Source organism: Bactrocera oleae, chromosome 6, assembly GCF_042242935.1.
Source record: "Bactrocera oleae isolate idBacOlea1 chromosome 6, idBacOlea1, whole genome shotgun sequence".
Lineage (NCBI taxonomy): Eukaryota > Metazoa > Arthropoda > Insecta > Diptera > Tephritidae > Bactrocera > Bactrocera oleae.
In genome coordinates, this window is record NC_091540.1 from 34518349 (window position 1) to 34539924 (window position 21576).

The following is a 21576-nucleotide window of genomic DNA, read 5'->3' on the forward strand; positions in this document are numbered from 1 at the left end:
TAAACAATAACTCGTGCCTATTTTCGTAAACATACCTTGTCAAATAAAACAGCACTTGCAAGCACTTTACTCAGATTGTTCAGTTAATATTACAGCTATATGCTATAGTGTTCCGATCTAAACAATTTTTTCGGAGATTAGATTGTTGCCTTAGGAAATAACTTATGCCTAATTTCGTAAAGATATTACGTCAAATAAAAAAGCTTTCCATACAAGCACTTGATTCCAATTGTTCAGTTTGTATTACAGCTATATACTATAGTGTATGATTTATGTATACATTTTATAGGGTCTCCGACGTTTCTTTCTTGGTGTTACAAATTTCGTGGCAAACTTAATATATCCTGTTCAGGGTATTATATATAACAACAAAAAATGTTATTTTATACTCAATTAAGTAGAAAATCATCATTTAAATATAAGCCACAAGTAAAATATTGAATAATTGTAGTGAACAATCTAACAATAATAGTAACTTTCGTCCAATATCGCATTTTACCAAAAAAATTACAGATGTCGATATAAATTGCTAATTGTATTGTTGTAGGGAACTAAAACAGTTTGCATCTTGTGTATGCAATTTTTTATATAAAATATCATTGATGTGTCATCATAAATATTGTTAAGAAAAACGTGAACAAAGTTAATTGTAAACACAAACAACACACTTAGTAATTAGGTTTTTGTTCAATAACATCCGCGGGCAAATGTTGTATTTTATATTTTGAGGTTCGAATTTGTCTCCGCAACGTGACAAGTTTTATAGCTTATGGGTCTCTTGGCGCACTCGGTAATCGCATATAGAGTATTCAGCCCTGTTCTCTTGTAAGTATGTTCAAAGAAACACTCGCTAAAATAATAAACTGCTTATAAAGCTACAACATTAACAGTATAATTTTTTTGAGTTACGTGAGAATGGCTTACAAGTATACAATTTATGAAATCGCCATCTTAACTTCAAACGAAATTGAACAAGTGCTACAATATTCTTAAAACACAAACAAATATTTGAAATTATCTTTTGTTTTTTAGTCAAAAGAAGAGCTGGGACTAATGGAAAGAGCAATTTTTGAAATAAGCCATCGATGTCAGAACTAAATATAAGTCATTAAGAACATGATAACGAAGAACCGTTGTGGTATGTGTATTTTTATTCATAAAAATCGAACGATTGTTCAACAGTATCTTAGAGCTCAAAGGGTCCATTATAGTATAAAATGTCGGCGACCATAAATAATTCCCTATATAAACTACATACATAAGTACATATACATTTAAGTGCCATAGAAACTTTCAAAAAGTCCTGAAAGCAACATTTACTAGCTTTTTAATAACAACTTAATTATTTGACCAATTATCAGTAATTTAGCAACGCAACGTTTTAGGTTTGAATATGCAATAAATGACAGATATAAATTCAATTAAATTATTTTTGAAGCTGAAATGAAAAGAAAATTATATATATTTTATGAGGGTTAACGAGTATGACTTAGTTTGACGTAGTTTTGGAAAACTCTATGGATACAATTTAAAAATGTGCACGAGTATAGCTAAAAATAAACTATGTATATTCGATTCGCCACTTCTCTACAAGCTAAGTTCAAGCTCTACGTTCTCCTAAAAGAAATTATTTATAAAAACATTACAAAATGATCTATTCGAAAATATAATCGTAATAAATAGTTTTTAACAATACCGTGTACCGTTATATGAGGAGTGGGCGGAGTTGCCACATGATTTCACCCATTTTCAACATGTCGATAGAGGTGCTAAAAACGTTTGTGCTCAGTAAATTTTGTTATTATAGCATTAGCGGTTTAGGAGATATGTACACTAAACCTATTAAAGGACGGGACCACGCCCACTTTAAACAAAAATTAAACTGCAGATGCCCCTCCCTAATGTGCTGCTGTATAGCAAATAACAGTATCTGTTTGTATCTTATTGTGCAGCTTAGTTATTTAGTGATACGATTACGCCCATCTGATAGACCATCCGTCTTATCGTACCAAAAAACATGTGTACCAAGTTTCATAAAGATATCTTAATTTTTACTCAAGTTACAGCTTGCAGAGACGGACGGACGGACAGGCAGTTACCCGGATTTCAACTTGCCTCTTCGCCATGATCATTTATATATATATATAACCCTATATCTAACTCAATTAGTTTTAGGTGATACAAACAACCGTTAGGTGAACAAAACTATTATACTCTGTAGCAACAGGTTGCGAGAGTATAAAAACTAAAAAAACGCACTTAAAGCACTTCAAAACAATTACATAATTCGGTATCTTAATTTAGTGCTTAGTTATGGCAATTTATAGGTTTTCCGATTACACCCATCTACAATACTGATCTCTCTTGGGTGGCAAGGAACATATGTAGCAAATTTCATTAAGATATCTCAATTTATACTTGACCAGGAAAAAGTTACAAACATAAAAATATGCAAACATACAGGTGAAGCTAATAAAAGCGTTATAAAATTAGTAGAAATCGTTTTGTTGGATCTCTTTCGACCACCTTGAAGAACTCATTTTTATACCCTGAACAGGGTATATTAAGTTTGCCGCGAAGTTTGCAACACCCAGAAGGAAACGTCGGAGACCCTTTAAAATATATACATAAATGATCAGCATGATGAGCTGAGTTGATTGAGTCATGTCCGTCCGTCTGTATATATGCAAACTAGTCCCTCAGTTTTTAAGCTATCGATCTGTTTTTATTTTACTTTGTCTTTACTATTTTTAATGTGCCCCTTTTGGTTTGTCTATTGAACTTGGCGTATAAAATTTTACCGCAATGTGAAACCCCAAATAAAATACAAACCTCCAAAGCATAACATATAAATTAAAATGAACCGTAAAATAGGAAGTGCTCGATTTTTTTAATTTTTTCTTTGTTATTTTAGGTTTATTTAATAACCATAATCACCGAAAGTATTACACATAACTTATGTGAACATTTCGTAGCCCTTTGATTTTGGAGTCTATGTAAAAAATTTTATGAGTCTAAAACGGGGAGACCTACAAAGACTATAAATATCGAATTATGTAGGTTAAACTTTAATTCAAAAAAAATTTAATAACTCTCTGTAGGCAATCATGACAAAGAGAAATCAAATGCAAATTTGTATTATATATATTTATATATTTGGGTCTACCTTAATATACTTATGTAGCTAATACATGCCATAAATTGAAAAATTATTATGCAAATTTACAAGTGTATGTTCACAAATATTAAAATGAAGTAGGAAATGTCTACAAATGCCATATAAAATATATAGTAGTATATATTTTACTACCTTGAATTCCACCTTCAACGACATTAACATTTAAATAAGTTTAGCTTAGCAAAAACAGCTGTTGAATATGGTCAGCCGCTTATTTAATGAAAAGAAATTTTTCGCAAAAAAGGCTTAGAAGAAAGAATAGGTTAAGCATGGCCTCGGGTGTAGAAAATATGTTAACTGCATCGAATTGGTTTTATTTTTCTTGATTTGATCAGAATCATTTTATATGGCAAATTTTTAAGTAGAATAGTTATTTTTTTAAATTTCTTATAAATATTTTTGGAAAGAAATTGACTATGGGGAAAAACAGCGTAAGGAGAAACAGTAAAATAATGTTTCAATGCTAAGAAATCGTAAAAGTAATCGAAGATATGACGCATAAGAATTCGAGAAAGTGCTATAGTCATTGCGACATGACGAACTGAGATTTACAAATAAGTGATAATTATATTCTGATGAACCAGATCAAATGAATAACTTAATGAATTTTAATAAAAAAAAAAACACATTTTATAAATATGAGAACAAATGTAATAAAAATATTCAGATTTGCTTTGCAAGACAATTATAAAAAGTTATTACAGACTTATTGAGTTCGACACCAAAGAAGAACCACTAAGCGGAAAATCAATACTTCCAACATAACTTTCAAATAACTCTGTGCAGCACTTAACAAAATTTAAGGGGCCCTTATATCATGATAGTAGCTTCAATAGAAAGAGTTTGTCCAAGTGCAATCGAATCCGACATTCTTCAAAATATTTTTTTAGCTGTGAAGCACCCTTGATGAAGTATTTAACCATTCGAACCGACATACATTTTATTTTAAAACGTGCGTTCCATAAAAACTTTGTTCGGCTCAATGGTCACTAACGACAATAAACGCACGGTAAAATTCGATAAATAATTGCATTGGTAATATAATATTTACACGAAATTTTGAATTTAATTTTTCAGACTGTTCTATATTTGCATTACTATAATATAGCGCTAAAGCGTTTTACTAACAACGTGGAAATTATAATAATTACAACGATTTTATTGCCAATGCATTTGCGTCCGTGTTTCAGCGATTGCACACGCAGTCCGTTTGCACAAACTCACAGGCTATTTAGTCGTAACGTATCCGCACCGTGTGCACAGGCAGGTAGACAGCGCTTCGGTAACGCTTACTACTAATTTTAAAGTCGAACACGATCACTGCAATCTACACCTCCACGCGCGACACGCTCCAAACTCGTTCTGAATGCACCGTGTCCGGAGTAAGCTAACAAAAAGCTTAAGCCACACAGCTGCGCTGCGAACAATAACGCAGACAAACACATACGACAACTTAACTGGCGGCGTCGCAGCTGTGACGCGCACTCTTAACTTTATTTTAATTTCTCGACGAAGTTCAACAACTTGGTCAATAAATCAAATGTTATTGCTTTTGTTCTAAAGCTTATACGTGTTGCGGTAGTTGTCGGTTTATATTGGTTAACGCTTTACATTTGACCACCATAAATCCAGATTGCACCGAACAAACTTTCATTGATCGGCATGACATACAGCTAAGTAGTTGTGCTGCAGATGTTTGTTGTTATTGTATTTTTTATATTTGTTTACTATTTTTTGGTTTTTTATTAATTGCCTACCCGGTGATTACGCGGCACGTTGAAGAATCATTAGCAACAAAGCAAAGAATCATTAGTTAAGGCGGCAGGCCAAACGCTCGCGTTGCTTAGCGAAAACAAAAGTATTTCTTCCCAATATCGTCGCGTTGCGTCAGCAACATTATCGCATTTAAACGCAATTGCCGATCGTTATCACACGCAACGTTGATATGCTTAACGGTTTCCAGACAAATACTACATGAGTGCATACGTACAGTGGGACGGAAGTGGGCAAAACCGCATGCTTCTAAAAATATCATTGCTTAAGCGAAAATCAGCACAATTGCTACGAAATCATAAATAAAATTTTACTTTCGTAACAGCCTGCCATAGTAATTGAATCAAATATATCGGGAGAAGAAGCTACATGTAAAATACAACAAAAACACGACCACTGCGATATTCTATTTTTATGTTTAGTTGTGAAGACGTCAGATAGGTTTTTAGGTTTAGGTAGTTTAGAAATGTGAAGACGTCAGATAGGTTTTTTTTACTCGAAAGTTTTTTTTCGGTGTATACTCTGAAAATGTAATGAGTCAAACCATTAACAAGTAAATAATGAAGGAACCACAGAAAGTGACGATTATCTTAACCTGAAACTAATACAATTTATTTATCTGCAAAAAGTTTGTACGATTGTGTCGTGCTGTTTGTGGCAAATTCCTTGATGTTGTCGACAACAGAGAGTTAATTTTTAAGGCGTTTTCTCATGACGGATATACGCTCGAACACTAGAAATGGAGCGAGCGCTTTGAAAACAACTTTATGAGACCGAACCCTAGTACTGCATAGTGGCAATGTGCACTAATAGTTACCATTCTTCTTATCGTTCAAAAATTATATAGTGCCATTTCACTATGTAATAAATTATGACATCTATTAGTCAAGTACTGAGAAATGCAAAAAACCAATTGGTACAAAACAACATTTATTCGAGCTTAGTGCTACATTTAGTGTTCCCTTTCACATGGTTTAATGAAATAAAGTTCCATTCAAGAATGGTAGAAATAGTGAACACGAAAGATTTGTCTCTTTTTTTTTGTGTGCGTTGGACAGAAAAATACATTGCTTCGTGACGTCATGAACGAAAGAAAGGCAGGACTATGTATACAGATGCTATTAAAGTTTTTATATCAGCTGTATTAATTAGTAAGTTAGCGCAAACGTTCAATTAGGCTGATTCAACAACAGCTATTTTCGATTCGCCAAGCGTTACTCTCCAGCGAATCGAACAAACTATGCTAAATGCTCTAACAAAAAAACAGCACCTGTGGTGCAACCGTGTCTGCTGACGCATGCGCAATAGTGTTATGATTTATTCTTAAGGAAATTTTCTTTTTTTCGCGTTAAAAAACGTTGTTATAACCCTTTCTTTTGGTTTTCTATAAATTACTATACTTGAAATTAGGTCGTATGTTTTAAAAATAAACAAAAATAAAAACAATTTTTATTTGCATTTGTCATTTGAACTATTTATAATACTAAATTTGATGTACAATAAAATATGCAAAACTATACCACTTTAATGAGGAATCCGCGTACTCTTTTGCACGAATTCCACTCGATAACTTTGTGGTTGCTTTTACTTGTAATCTTTTTGACAAGAGAGCAGAAGAAGAAGATAAGATAATATATCAAATGTCAAACTTACGAATCAAAACTTAGTCAAGAAGTTGTGCCATGGAAAAGTATACATAATTAACATCAGTTTAAAAAGCTAGATATCCTATTATGGGCCCTAATATATGTACATATATATTTTAATCACAAGGGTTTTTAAAAATTATCTTTCAAAGCTCAATATAACAAATTGTTTTAATAATTACTAACTCATACATGAAGTAAGATCCCTTTTCTGAGCTAATTATATATTTAATAAACAATTTTTTTTTGATAATTTAATCGGAAGTCAAAGTTTAAATAACATTTGCGGATAATTCTAAGAGTATTAAAAAACATGGCGTGCTATAAAAAAGTAATAGTAATAAATGTATGTCAATCTGTTAAACACATACACAACAAAAACACAGCTCACTTTTGGAAATAATTTAACAGTTTGACACAATCGACACAAACAACTATCAACAACGGACGAGCGTCTTTCTTTCTTCCAGTACCGAAGTAAAGGTGTCAACAACAACCATGTGGCCGAGTATAGCACAATTAGATAAAACATTCTGATATAGGTACATACATACATATATACGAGTACAAAGCGGTTTTTAGATAAATAGTTTGCTATTAACCCTTTTAGTGCCGGGAGCCGATATATAGTTCTGTATTTCATCCGATATATAGTTCCATTTCATATTCATTTATAGATAATCATTGAAATATCCACGGCAACAATTTCCAGTGTTTAATTGATAGTTAATAACTAAGTCAAGAGCGTAACGCTGATGTGTACATATTTCAATTTCGTAAATCATATGTTGGGCATAACCTTAATTTACAAGTGAGCAGGGAAATATTTCCCAAGCTTGATTGCTCGATTATTCTTCTACTTCTACCATAAAACTCTGCAGAAATTAATCTGTAAAACTATTATTGACGCTTTGAAATAATCCCAACTAGTTTAAGTATATTTTTAATCTTATTGGTTTAATGGTTTAATGTTTAATTACTTAATATTAGAACCAGCATCCTTCTCGGCATTTTTATTGACTATTTTTATTATATGTAATTAGAAGATTATTTTGCTAAAAATTATTTGTCAGGTCGGCTAAGATCTGCATAACTTCATTGACTGCTGTTGGTTTTAGTAATTATCACATCACTTGCATATTATTCAAAGCTTGACACCTTATTCTGAATTCAAATAAACATTATGGTATATATAATAATATGTATATTTCATGTCTGATTAACAACCATAATAACAAGTTTTAAAAGGGGAATAGTAAATTTAAAATAAACACAAAGAAGGTTTTAATTTGACGATTAGTTAATAGCATATCGGAACCAATACCAATTCCCCTATTATGGTTTACAATAAAGCTGCAAAACTATCGATAGTCGGATCACTAGATAGTTGCGATAGTAGTAAAAGGTCCACTTTTTATTAATTTACTAATGTAATATAAGATCAAGAAAATTAAACTTAAAATACGTTTCGAGTAATTTATTCCTCATAATCCACTTGCTGTTATTTAAAAAAAGTAATTCGCAGCCGCTTTTAGCGTTTGTGCCGTTATCATATCTGATATTAGCAATCTAGTCTATGTAGAAGTAGCTGGAATACAAAAGTATAGCAAAATGAACACAGAAATCTACATTAATTTATTAGAAAGTGAGCAGCTAGATTTTGCTTGATATGAATAGATTTTTCAGCAAGATAATGCCCCAATCCAAGTGACAAACAAGACAAAGAAGTTTTTTAACTCCCGACAAACAAAGATACTTCGGTGTCCTTCCTTAAGGCCAGACCACAATCCCATCGAGGATCTATGGGTAACTCTTTCCGCCAAAATATTTGCAAATTCGAAGCAATACTATAGTCTTAGGCGACTTAAAAATGCCACAGTAGATGAATTGGACCAAACTGTCCTAAAACAATTGGTGGAATCAATGCCCCGTCGTATTCAGTTGGAGAAAATAAATAAGGGTAACACCATCTTTTATTTACTTTTATAAAACAAAACAAATAATAAGTGTAAATATTAAATAGGCTTTTTGCACATATAAACACTTTATATGTGCCATTGCTTATTAAAATACTGAAAAACCGTGGCGTCAAAAATTCTAAATTGCGGCTGCATATATTAATAAGAGAGGTTATGGGCAGCCGGTATTTCAGAACAATAGAAATTCTTACCTAATTGTAAATATTTCCGCAACATTCTTTCTAAAGCATCCAACACCTAATTGAACCTGTAAAAAATAATTTGAAATCCGTTCACGCAACCCAGCCAAGATTGAAAAGATGATTTTAATCTACCATCTTCAAAATTAGAATTCACATTTGGTATTACCAGACTATATCATTATGTAGCTATATTAAGTTAAGTTTTGCAATTTTATGAAAATTGTTGGTAAGTCTAGTTAAGGCATAAACCATCAATAGTCTAAATAAACTATCGATAGTGAGGCGAAAATAAAACTATCGATAGTCCCATCGATTGTCTTGCAGCTCTAGTGTACAACTCGACTCGACTCAGTTGAATCGAAATTAAAACAATATGTGTTACATGTTTATAAGATATAATCGTTTAAATAAGTTTTTATTAAATAAGATGAACGAATACTTCATCAAAGCTGTACCAGGAACAGATGTACCTTCTATATTGAAGTTATGCGCAACTCTATAATTCCTCCTTAAATATTATATGTATTATGGAATACCGTATTTCTACGAAATAACCGAGAGGAAACTATACTTAATGCATCATAAATATTACTTTACTCAATAAATGTATTACCGAAAGAAGTATCAATTCATTATGTTCCCAACATTTTCTATATATCTTAAATATTTATTTCAGCTAAAAATACCTAAATAAGAAGACTTATCAAACTCCCTCGTAGTTAGACACAAACAGGTTCGTATTTAGGTGTGTGTGGCTAACTGCAGAAGAAAATTTTTGAATGGAAATGTTTTCGCCCACTGTGACATAATGCTACACACAGTAAGTTACCTAACTATTCGTACAAGCTAAAATTAATTTTTGGTGGCTGACAGTTTCTTACTAAATAGTTTTGATTATTTTTTTTTTGAAACCTTGGATCTAACAGCGGGTTTCCTTGGTTAGGTTGAAGGATATAAAAATGATGCAATACATTTCAAGCTTAATATTTATTAGTTAAGTGATTTGTGTCATTTTAATTTTTCATAAAACTAAGCAAATTACGTAATATTACATATACATTCCTTACAAGAACTTCGAATATTCGAATTGTAATGTTTTGATTTTAAAGCGACCTATTTTGGAAAAATCTATATATTAGGCCTGGATATTGTCAGATTTGACTCCACACACATTTTTATACTCTCGCAACCTGTTGCTACAGAGTATAAAAGTTTTGTTTACCCAACGGTTGTTTGTATCACCTAAAACTAATCGAATTAGATATAGGGTTATATATATATAAATGATCAGGATGAAGAGACGAGTTGAAATCCGGGTGACCGTCTGTCCGTCCGTCCGTGCAAGCTATAACTTGAGTAAAAATTGAGATACCTTTATGAAACTTGGTAGACATGTTTCTTGGTACCGTGAGACGGTTGGTATTGCAGATGGGCGTAATCGGACCACTGCCACGCCCACAAAACGCCATTAATCAAAAACAAATAAATTGCCATAACTAAGCTCTGCAATAAGATACAAGACTGTTATTTAGTACACAGGATCACATTAGGGAGGGGCATCTGCAGTTAAAACTTTTTTTTTTTAAGTAGGCGTGGTCCCGTCTCTAATAGGTTTAATGTGCATATCTCCTAAACCGCTAATGCTATAATAACAAAATTCACTGAAAGCAAATGTTTTTAGTACTTCTATTGACGGTGTGAAAATAGTTGAAATCGGGTGGCAACTCCGCCCACTCCCCATATAACGGTACTGTTAAAAACTACTAAAAGCCCGATAAATCAAGCACTAAAGACGCCAGAGACATTAAATTTTATCTCTGGGATGGTATGAGATGACTTTATAGGAACCACGTTCAAAATTAGACATTGGGCGTGGCACAGCCCACTTTTAGGTGAAAACCCATATCTTGAGATTTGCTTAACCAATTTCAACAAAATTCGGTACATAACGTTATTTTCATATTTCTATGTTATAGTGCGAAAATCGGACTACAACCGTGCCTATTTCCCATATAACACCATTTTCAATTCCATCTGATTCTTTCACTTTCCACTATGCATATCAAGCAACAATGATTATATCGGGGTAAAACTTTGCGTGAATAATACGTTTAAAGTATGCCACCTTGTGACCAAAAATTGTCTAAATCGAACCAAAACTGTTCAAGCCCCTAAGTACTAAATATGTGGACCCAAGTACCTATAGTTGACCTTCTACCGAAAATATCAGCCAATCCACAAAGAAATCTCAAACGAGTATACCAATTGGCTTTGCGAGAGTATAAAATGTTTGGTTACATCCGAACTTAGCCCTTCCTTACTTGTTAGATATAAAGTTATTAAAGTAAACAGTACTACATCTATTTTCGAGAACTATTTAATATATTAATAAATTTAAATATTTTGCAAAATTGCTTAATTTTGGCTTCAAATTACTCTTCCTTTTCTTGAGAGTCCAATTTTACTACAGTACAGTAATTGTGTCGAAAAGAAACGAAAAAAAGTTCGCATTATTTTCAAAAAAACTCTGGAGGGACACGGATAACATTTCAACTGCAAATATATGTCCAACTTTCTTTGTGGTTGATATTCAAATTTTTTTACGTTCAAAGTCCCTTATTTATATACCAACTCCATAAAAATAGCTCTCAAAATAATTATTGAATGAGTCAAACCCAATAACTTATCATAATAACATTTAGCATATTTAGACTCAGTGTAAATATATTAGTTTTATATACATATATATACAATTAATATATATATTTATACATAAACATGTAAATGTACCGATAAAGTTGAAATATAACGTGTTGTTGAAATCGAACCACTATAATTTGACCGCATTAAATTAACATCAATTGTATATTAATTGCCCGTAAAAATTACAACTATTGAAAATAGTAATCCATACAACAAAGTTGGTTAAGAACCTCCAGCAAGAACGTTGACTTGACTTTAGACTTTGAATTAAATCCATACATGTATGAATTACCGCATTTGTACACTTAAGAGGCACGCGATAGTGACTACCGTTTGTAAACATGATACTTCGTATGAGTGTGAGTGTGTGTGTTTTTGACTTTTGCCGCATACATTGGCTGAAAACAAGTGGCAGCTAGAAAATTAAAAAATGCAGACCTAACTGTGTCATGCGTTTTGCATACTCGAACATACGAGTAAATTTGGCAATAACATTTAGCCGACAAGAAAATGTTGGACAAGAAAAACACGATAACACTGAAGTTACGGATAGATTTTGTTTTGCCGGCGAAACTAGTAAAAGCCAACTAATATACAAATAATTAAGTAAATCTAAAACTGTCAATATGCGAAAAATAATTACATACACTTTAAAGTAATTAGCATTTTCCCTGAATATCAGATATTAAGGCGCAGATACTGATGACACCCGAAAGTAGCCGATACTCTAATAATCAAGATCACATATTCGCTTTGCCAGTTCACTTAATAGTTGTTTGTAACACCTAGAACAAAATGATGATGTTGGAACAAGTAGACATCTCGAATCATTTGTAACGTCGTATTTTATCATTTCGATTTATAAACTATCTGGTTTAGTTTCAGTTTTTCACAAACTGAACAAAACTGTTGTACCCTTTTGCGATATGTGGTGTATTAGGTCATAAAACTAAATGAAAAAATTTTTAACAAGCTACCTACTTGTGACGACTGAATTTTAATTTTATAATGAATCATTGCTACAATGAATTATAACCTAGAACTATGTATTCAAATGTATTGTTCGGGTTTTCCTGATTCCTTAATCTTTCGATCGTATATAGATCTGCAAACACTTTTGTTAATGTGAAAAACCAAAAGTATAACATATTATAGATGAATGATTTCATAGAACATGAACGACAATAAATTCGAATAGCGCCATGTTCTTAAATTATAAAAAAAAAAATTTAATTCGCGTTAATCACGACGACGTTACTCAAAAACCTGTCACCATTCTTTAATTTATGAAATTATCCATACTTGAAATAGATTTATAAGTATATTACATTTATAAAAACAAAATAATGGCTATGGTTAAGTATCAATAGCCATAAGTATAATAACCATTTTGTTGTGGTTTTTTTTAATGCTTAAACCTTTTTATACCCTGAACAGAGTATATTAAGTTTGCCACGAAGTTTGTAACACCCAGAAGGAAACGTCGGAGACCCTATAAAATATATACATATATAAATGATCAGCATGATGAACTGAGTTGATTTAACCATGTCCGTCTGTCCGTCCGTCCGTCTGTATATATGTAAACTAGTCCCTCAGTTTTTAAGCTATCAATCTGCACCTGCCCTTTTCTCATCAAGAAGCTGGAACGGCCGATATCGGACCACTATAGCATATAGCTGCGATACAAACGGAACAATCGAAAGCAAGTCCTTGTATGGGAGACTTTTTCATTTGACGAGGTATCTTGACGAAATTTGCATGAGTTATTTTCTAAGGCAAGAATATAATCTCCGAAAAAATTGTTTTGATCGGATCGCTATGTCATACAGCTATCATATAAGCTGAACGATCGGAGTAATGTGTCTGCTTGGAAAAAAATTTTATTTTTTATTGTCGATTCAAAATTCTCAAAATCTGAATCAAGTTATTGTAAGGAACCTTTGTACCTGTGAAGGGTATTATAGCTTCGGTGCAACCGAAACAATAAAAAAAATCTAGATCATCTAGACATATTCATAAACACAAAGTTAATATAATATCTTAAACATATTAACATCTCTACATATGTACATATGCAGGTATATATATCTTAGAGCATTTTATTAAAGCTGCCACACGTGGACCCCGTTTAGTTGCGTAAAGTTATATTTATCAAATGACACTTGGTGATTTATCACAGACTATATAAATTGTCACAAGTAGAGCTTTTTAGAACTTTTTTATAATATGTACAGATATTATTCTTATGTATATACATTTAAAGCACGTATTGCGTTGCGATAATAAATTAATTGGCACTAAAAGTTTAGTAAAGAACTATCAATAATTAAAAGGTTATAAATGAAATTATAAAGTGTGCAAATATGAAGCAACAAATTGATTCGAGATATTTATTCTTTTCAAGCGGAAAAGCACAAAATGTAGACTAACTAACTACTCACCACCATAGTTAGATTAGATAAATGAAAAATTTATAGAGCTCTTCGTCAAAACAATGCATTATTTACGTAATTAAGCAGTTGTGTCACACTTTAATAATGCTCACGCTTAATGTTGTAAAAATTCGTTATTTGTCCAAAAAATGATTAGAAAACGTCACAAGGCCATTATAAAGATTAAAGTCAGTTCTATCTAGATTATCGAATAAATACTTGGGTTGACAACTTGCGAGTAATTAAAACAGGAACTATTAGAGCTCGAGTTCTCAGGTAGTTCATAATATAACAAGTGTTTTTTTAAGAAATTTTCAATGAGACAGAGTTAAGCAGGCCTGTTTACAAAATCCTACTCGTACAAGAGTTAAAGCCAAACGAGTATCAAGCGCGTCGAACCTTAGGTGAATGAGTCCAAAAAGAGATGGTCACCGATCCCGATTTCACAAGAATATTAATATAATAATCAAAATTGTAATATTTGGGATGATGGTAATCCACAAGCCATTGTTGACACCACATTACATCCTCAAAAAGTCAGTGTTTGGTGTGCTCAGTGGGCAGAGGGAAATATTGGTCCATATTTGATATATATATTTGATCAGAGTAGATATATTATTTAAAATTAAAAACAAGAAGCGGCTCCCACCCCCAAATTTAACTTATGGCCTTTGACATATTTTAGCTCGTTGCAAAAATAAGTGAAATCGGTCTACGAGTTATTACACTGCATAGGAATTCGTTGACTTTATGTCAAATACATCGGTGTTAGCGCATGATATTGTATCTTAATATTTCGATTATAACTACGCAGTTGGGCGTTGTTTACAGTTTCTATGAAAGTTTGACAGTTTCTTACGTTTATGACGTGGCCAAATTGCCGCTATCATTCTACATTCCATCTCACTTTATTATAATATGATATGAAAATCATAACAATATCCGCAACATGTTCTGCTGTAATTTCGATATTATTATTGGGAGGAAATCAATAGAGTAGAAATCGGATTGAAGTCAATTTTCAAATATGTACATTGTTTTCTTCAAAATTCAGCTAAGTGCAGAAAAGAATCTAAGATTATCGAAGCAAAACGTACTTAAAATACTTGAAATTAATTAATGAAAAACTTCAACATCAAAAAAGTTATCAATAGTTATCGAGACTACTCCAACATTTAGCTCTTCAGATTGTTTTGTATTTTTAGATTAGTGTTATGATAACGTGTTTGAAAAAGTTTTTCACATTATCAATTTAGACTTTATGCAATATAAAGAAGGTGAAGGGGTTATAATTATGTATCTCTTAAACAGACGTCTGATGTTTTAAGCATTTGAGATAAGAGTACATAACCGACACCATACAAAGTTTGTATCGTCTTGAAAAAAATCACATTTTAAGAGCGAGCATATTTATACTATCGCAACATGTTGCTACAGAGTACCTATAATAGTTTTGTTCACCTAACGGTTGTTTGTATCACCTAAAACTAATCGAGTTAGATATAGGGTTATGTATATATAAATGATCAGGATGAAGAGACGGGTGACCGTCTGTCCGTCCGTCCGTCTGTCCGTCCGTTCGTGCAAGCTATAACTTGAGTAAAAATTGAGATACCTTTATGAAACTTGGTAGACATGTTTCTTCGTACCGTGAGACGGTTGGTATTGCAGATGGGCGTAATCGGACCACTGCCACGCCCACAAAACGCCATTAATCAAAAACAAATAAATTGCCATAACTAAGCTCTGCAATAAGATACAAGACTGTTATTTAGTACACAGGATCACATTAGGGAGGGGCATCTGCAGTTAAATTTTTTTTTTAAGTAGGCGTGGTCCCGCGCCTAATAAGTTTAATGTACATATCTCCTATACCACTAATGCTATAATAACAAAATTCACTGGAAGCAAATGTTTTTAGAACTTCTATCTACAGTGTGAAAATAGTTGAAATCGGATGGCAACTCCGCCCACCCCCCATATAACGGTACTGTTAAACACTACTAAAAGCGCGATAAATCAAGCACTAAACACGCCAGAGACATTAAATTTTATCTTTGTAATGCTATGAGATGACTTTATAGGAACCGCGTTCAAAATTAGACAGTGGGCGTGGCACCACCCACTTTTAGGTGAAAACCCATATCTTGAGATCTGCTTAACCGATTTCAACTAAATTCGGCGCATAACGTTCTTTTCATATTTCTATGTCATAGTGCGAAAATGGGCGAAATCGGAATACAAAAATATCGGTCAACATAGGACAAGGCGGTAAGATCCACAAAGAAATCTAAAACGAGTATACCATTTGACTTTGCGAGAGTATAAAATGTTCGGTTACATCCGAACATAGCCCTTCCTTACTTGATTTTTATTATTTTTCATATTATATAACATCTAGTTTTTAATTACATTTTTAAGATACAAATCGCAGCTCAAAATAGTTCACGGTTCAGCTTTTCATTATCGCTAAAGTTCTTTCCAGCAAGCATTCTCTTGAGATCAGAACAATAGTTCTACACTCTAGTTTCATAGAATCCATAGTGTCTATGGTCAGATATTCCAGCACGTTCTTCTGATAACTTTTGAGTGTCAGCTGTCTCGAACAACTTCATTTACGATCCTATAAAATGGTTTTGCTATCGTCGTCCTTTTGGTATCAGGTATTTGGTATTCAAAAATCAAAAATTATACTTTCATTAAAACAGAATTTTTTTTCAAAATACGGTATTTACTAATCTATTACTATATTTACTCGAACGCAGAATATTAGGTCGAACTACAAAACATATTCACAAAATTCTAGTGGAAGCCTCAATATGAACCTATCTATTATATATACAATAAATCTATGTCAAGGAAAGGAAGCTGATACTTATTTTTTAGATTTCTAAGAGCCTATTATACTATAAGTTATATAAAAATTTTCAAAATCAGTGAAAATAACTTAATGTCACTTTTTATTTATTAAAGGAATTTATACACAACCATATTTTGCCCCAAATTATTTATTAAAATAAAAAGTAATTGAAAGATTTATAAAACCGTTAGCTGAAATTATACAAGGACTAATAATGAGATTTTATCCGAACCAGATAACTGAAGTGGTTTGCGAATTATTTAACTGATAACACGGTTTGGAATATTGTGTACCAATCCTGGTCTTTATTTGACTCATAACGTTGACATCTACACAGTCTGATGATAAATTAAAAGATTGCAGTGAAAAACGATCATCAAGAAAGTAAGATTGGTCAGAGCAAGTACGCAAAATTAGAAAAGGACAATTCGACGAATCTTGTGAAGAAGTACCGTCATACCGATTTGGAAGCTCAATTCAAATGGGAGATCAAAGTAAGACAATAAATAAATTAGGGATTTTATTCACTAACAATAATATTGCTAAATAAACTTCATGATTTCAAGGTGGAAATACTTTTTTCTTACGAATATTTGGAACTTTTTCAATGTGAACGAAAGAGTCCGTTCGACATTGAAACTTAGGCTTGTTGAAAGCTTGATATTAAAAACAATAAATCGGCAATATGAAGATAATTGGTCCGTCGTATGTCAATAGATATGGCGGTTAGTTCCTGGTTGTGAATGACTTATTTTTTAATTTTTTGAAGAATTGACTGTATTAAAATAGTTGGGTTTGGTGCGCAACATATCTGTGCGTTATATTAGAACTCTGCTCCCAAGTGAAAAATTAACATGTGCAAGTTATCGAATTCAATGCAAGAAAGAGTATGTGTATACCGCATTCAAGTTATATAACCGTTTTATATTTAAATTATATTTACAAGTATTTATGCCAAACTCTTCGATTTATACCAGCTGTTTGTTCGATTCGCCACTCTCCAAGCTCTCGAGTTTTAAAAGCTTTTTAATGTTTCGGGTGTTTAAAAAGTGTCATGTGAGTAAACATTGCCAATTTCAGACTTCACTACCTCGCTTTGTCGCCGACGGGTATTTGTGTGTATACAATGTGTGTGTGTGTGTGAATGGTAATTGACTTCCCTATCCATTTCGCATTCATTTGCTTTAGTGATTATTGTTGCACTAAAATGTTTCGCCAATATCTGTGCATTGTTGTTGTACGCGTATGTTTGTACATTTATAATCACCGAGCGTTTAAATCATGCAAATTCTCACAATACCGGAATAAACCAATACGTATAAATGCCCACTATTTAAATGTTTGTATACTTGTCCAATAAAGTGTGTATGATATGAATGAATTGTTTTTAATTCCCAACTAAGAGATTGTGCAAATATTTCTAGATACGCTATATCTGGTGGTTTTCGTTACGAAATCACACATCTGGACGTGAACGCACACGTATTTGCAAATATCGGTTTTAAAAATGTTTAAAATACGATAAGGAAACAAACGAACCTCTCTCCATTCACATGAACAGCTTCTTACCAATTAACGATTTTCGTATTGAGCAATAGCATCAACCTCTTTTCCTCGGACAGCGTCTTAGCGCTACATAACATACAGTACATAAGGCCTAATGCCTAAGAAGTGACGTTCTAACTATTTATAAAATATGCTTATGTTATTATTATAAGTATACGTATATTTTGAAATCCATTTTATTGAAATGTTACTTTCAGAAATGAAAACACATGACTGCATTTATAGTAATTTTGAAACCTTAATGAAATACCGAAATAAATGAACATTTGTATGTGGTTCCTCAGAATATGAAATTGTTATATTCAAAAAAAATCTGAAAAAACAATACCACGTAATGTTTTCTTTCATTTTCTAATATTTAGGAAAATAATTCCAGTTCCATCTTTTAAAATTATTACAAAGTTGTCACCGTTTTAATTAGTTAAAACAGAGCAAAGCATTATAAAATGAGTGTCCAAAGTAAGAACTTAAAGAGAGAAAGCTTTTTGACGAGGCTTTAATGTACACATATTTTGGAACAATGTTGAGACTTAAAAAATATAATATTAAACCTATTAAAAAATTTAACCAAACCTAAGGCGTTTCGGAAACCTTCCCGCAAAATCGGCTAAGCTTCAACCGTCGTTCAATGTTGCCCCACATGAAAAAATTCCTATTAATTTTTTGTTTAGTTGTAATCTCAAATCAGACAAGGCCGGATCTGATAGTGTATTCTATTAAAAATCTTAATCTTGAAATATGTTTAGTATTTAATAAACATGTTACCAAATAACCGGTAATATTGCTGAGATAGAGAAGTAATATCGTCACAACTTTGGTCAGAGTTATGGAAGAATTAGAACGGATTATAACTTATAGCTTTAAGACTACCGCTTAGTTATTAGTCTACTATATTAAAATTTCAGGTGAAGCAGAAGTCAAAGTTTCTTTTATCAATATTAAATATTTAAATGCATTTTTTAGGTTCGTAGGTTTTGCATCACATTGTCAGTCGTTATCTTAATGAAACTTGGTTCACGTGTTCCTTGGCAAAAAAGTGAGACGACTGCCTCGCCCACAAAACGCCAGTTATTTGGTAAATATTCAAGCTATATCACCCAAACTTGCACAAGACGTATCATTTCGACACCTCTTGCGACAGCATGAAAATAGATGAAATCGGATGATAACCGCGCCCACTCCACATATAACGGTTTTGTTAAAAACTACTAAATAGTAAATACAATAACGAAATGCGTCAGAGACATTAAATTTTACATCCGAGATGATACAAAAGGACTTTATATGAGCAGGTGTCAAAATTGGACAATGGGTGTGGCACCGCCCACATTTAGGAAAAATCACATATCTCCCAACCTACTCCACCAACCAAATCATCCAAATTATGTAAATAAGATTATTTTGACATTCCCATGTAGCAGTGTGAAAATGGGCGAAATCGGACTGCAACCACCCCTACTTCCCATATAACACAACTTTCTTCCTATTTTCCTATTAAGTAGATTTATTTTTATCAATTAAGTAAAAAATAATTTAATACGGTTTAATCCTGATTTACTTTTTTAAAAAATAAATTGAAAAGTACTTGATATCTATTGATGTCGTTAGTTTAGTTTCGATCTTTTTCCGTTACGTATCGCGTAAAGTATCGATACCGAACCGATTGACCATAATAAACAATTAAACAGCTTGGTCCTAATCTTTTTAACTTCTGAAACGATTTTGATGAAAAATATTTATTTTTCCTTTAGTCTAAAGTGCTAGTTATTTTATTGAAATTTTTATATTGAAATTTTAATTTAATTTTTTCTAATATTAATGATTCTTTGTGTATAAAATGGATAAAATCGGACCAAACCTATTCAAGACCCCATATACCGAATATGTGGACCCGAGTTCCACTTGCGAACTTTTTATCGAAAATATAGGTCTATCTATGATATACATATTATTGAAATTCCGAAAACATCCTTTCATGATAATAGTATCACCATATGTTAAAAATGGGTTGAATCGGATCAATACTTTTCTTAGCGCCCATGTATATAATATAAAGATTTTCGAACTTCCAGTTGACTTTAGATCGCAGATGGTTTATCGGTCAATATGTGAGTTATCTTAATGAAGTTGAGAGAGCAAATTTTTTTTTTTGTACCTACAAGAAAATGGATAAAATCGATGGTATTTGAGGTACCTTGAGGAAACTCAGAAAACATCTTTTCCTGTTAATAATATGTGGTAATACCAAAAATAGATAAAATCGGTTCAATACAACCTTTATGTTCCATATACCTGAAAAAGTTTTTCAAACTTTCGGTTGGCTTTATAGCGTATATATCGGTCAATATCTAAGATAACTAGCAAAATTAACTTAAGGTATAATATTGAATATACTCAGCCATGTTGTGTATTTCATTTGCCTTTTCCAGAAATTGTGTGCGCTCAAAGTTAGTTAATAAGTGTCTACCCTCACTATCACCACGCTAGAAACTGCAAAGCCAACATGCAAAGGGCATCCATTAAGGGCATATTCTGATTTAGAAATTTAAAAAAAATCGATTTTTTTTTTTGCATATTATTGTAGTATAACCCTTTAAGAATATGTTCCTAAAAAGATTTTTTGAAATTTAATTTATTTTCAGAGTTACTGCTCATTTTGTGATGCGCCAACAAAATCGACTGGCAGCTCGGCGCGAGCTTTAAAGTCATTTTTCTCTGACCTACTTTTTTAGGAACGGTGTGCATGATATCTGAAGTTCTACTCAATCGTTTTACTTGAAATTTTATACAGAGCTTCATACTATCGCACTACGAGAGGAAATAACGAAAGATACTTTTCAAACAGGGGCCAGTTTTTGAAAAAAAAACTTTCCGAAAATCCTCTCACAGTGCTATAACTACATCCTTCATCTTTAAGGATGACTCAACAATTTCTATTTCGGGTAACTGGGAGTCCTGATATCCTGCAAACCAGACACGTCATTTATTTATCAGTCCCAGCTTTGCCGGCCTGGAATTATTTAAAAAATTTTGTTAATATTATAATTGATTTGTACTCTTTAAATATCAATAAAAAACATATAAAAAATGGGTCCGAAAAAGAGCCTAAAATTCGGGCTTCTAAACCAGAATACCCCCTTAACCCAATGTAATCAAACTGGGTCAGTGATCCACAGACCTGTTGCATTTCAGTACGGGCTCTGTGGACCTTGTGTAAGAAAGCGTTAGTTAACAACCAGCACCAGTGCAAAAGT

At 32.4% G+C, this 21576-nt stretch overlaps 1 protein-coding gene and 1 long non-coding RNA gene across 6 annotated transcripts in view; one reads left to right on the top strand and one right to left on the bottom strand.

Annotated features, from left to right (window-relative positions):
- Window positions 1-21576, bottom strand: part of slif (cationic amino acid transporter slimfast) — a 43655-nt gene that overhangs the window by 12856 nt on the left and 9223 nt on the right. The window contains exon 1 of one of the 5 annotated variants that reach the window (XM_014236109.3): window positions 4403-4562. The exons of 1 other annotated variant lie outside the window; for it this stretch is intronic. The gene's annotated coding sequence lies outside the window, so the exon portion shown is untranslated. 3 more of the 5 variants (XM_036370805.2, XM_036370807.2, XM_036370806.2) reach the window with 3 other exon arrangements.
- LOC138857962 (uncharacterized) lies at window positions 471-21409 on the top strand. Its single transcript, XR_011397214.1, has 4 exons — window positions 471-825; window positions 1033-1138; window positions 16992-17250; window positions 20965-21409. It is a non-coding gene; the product is annotated as an uncharacterized lncRNA (long non-coding RNA).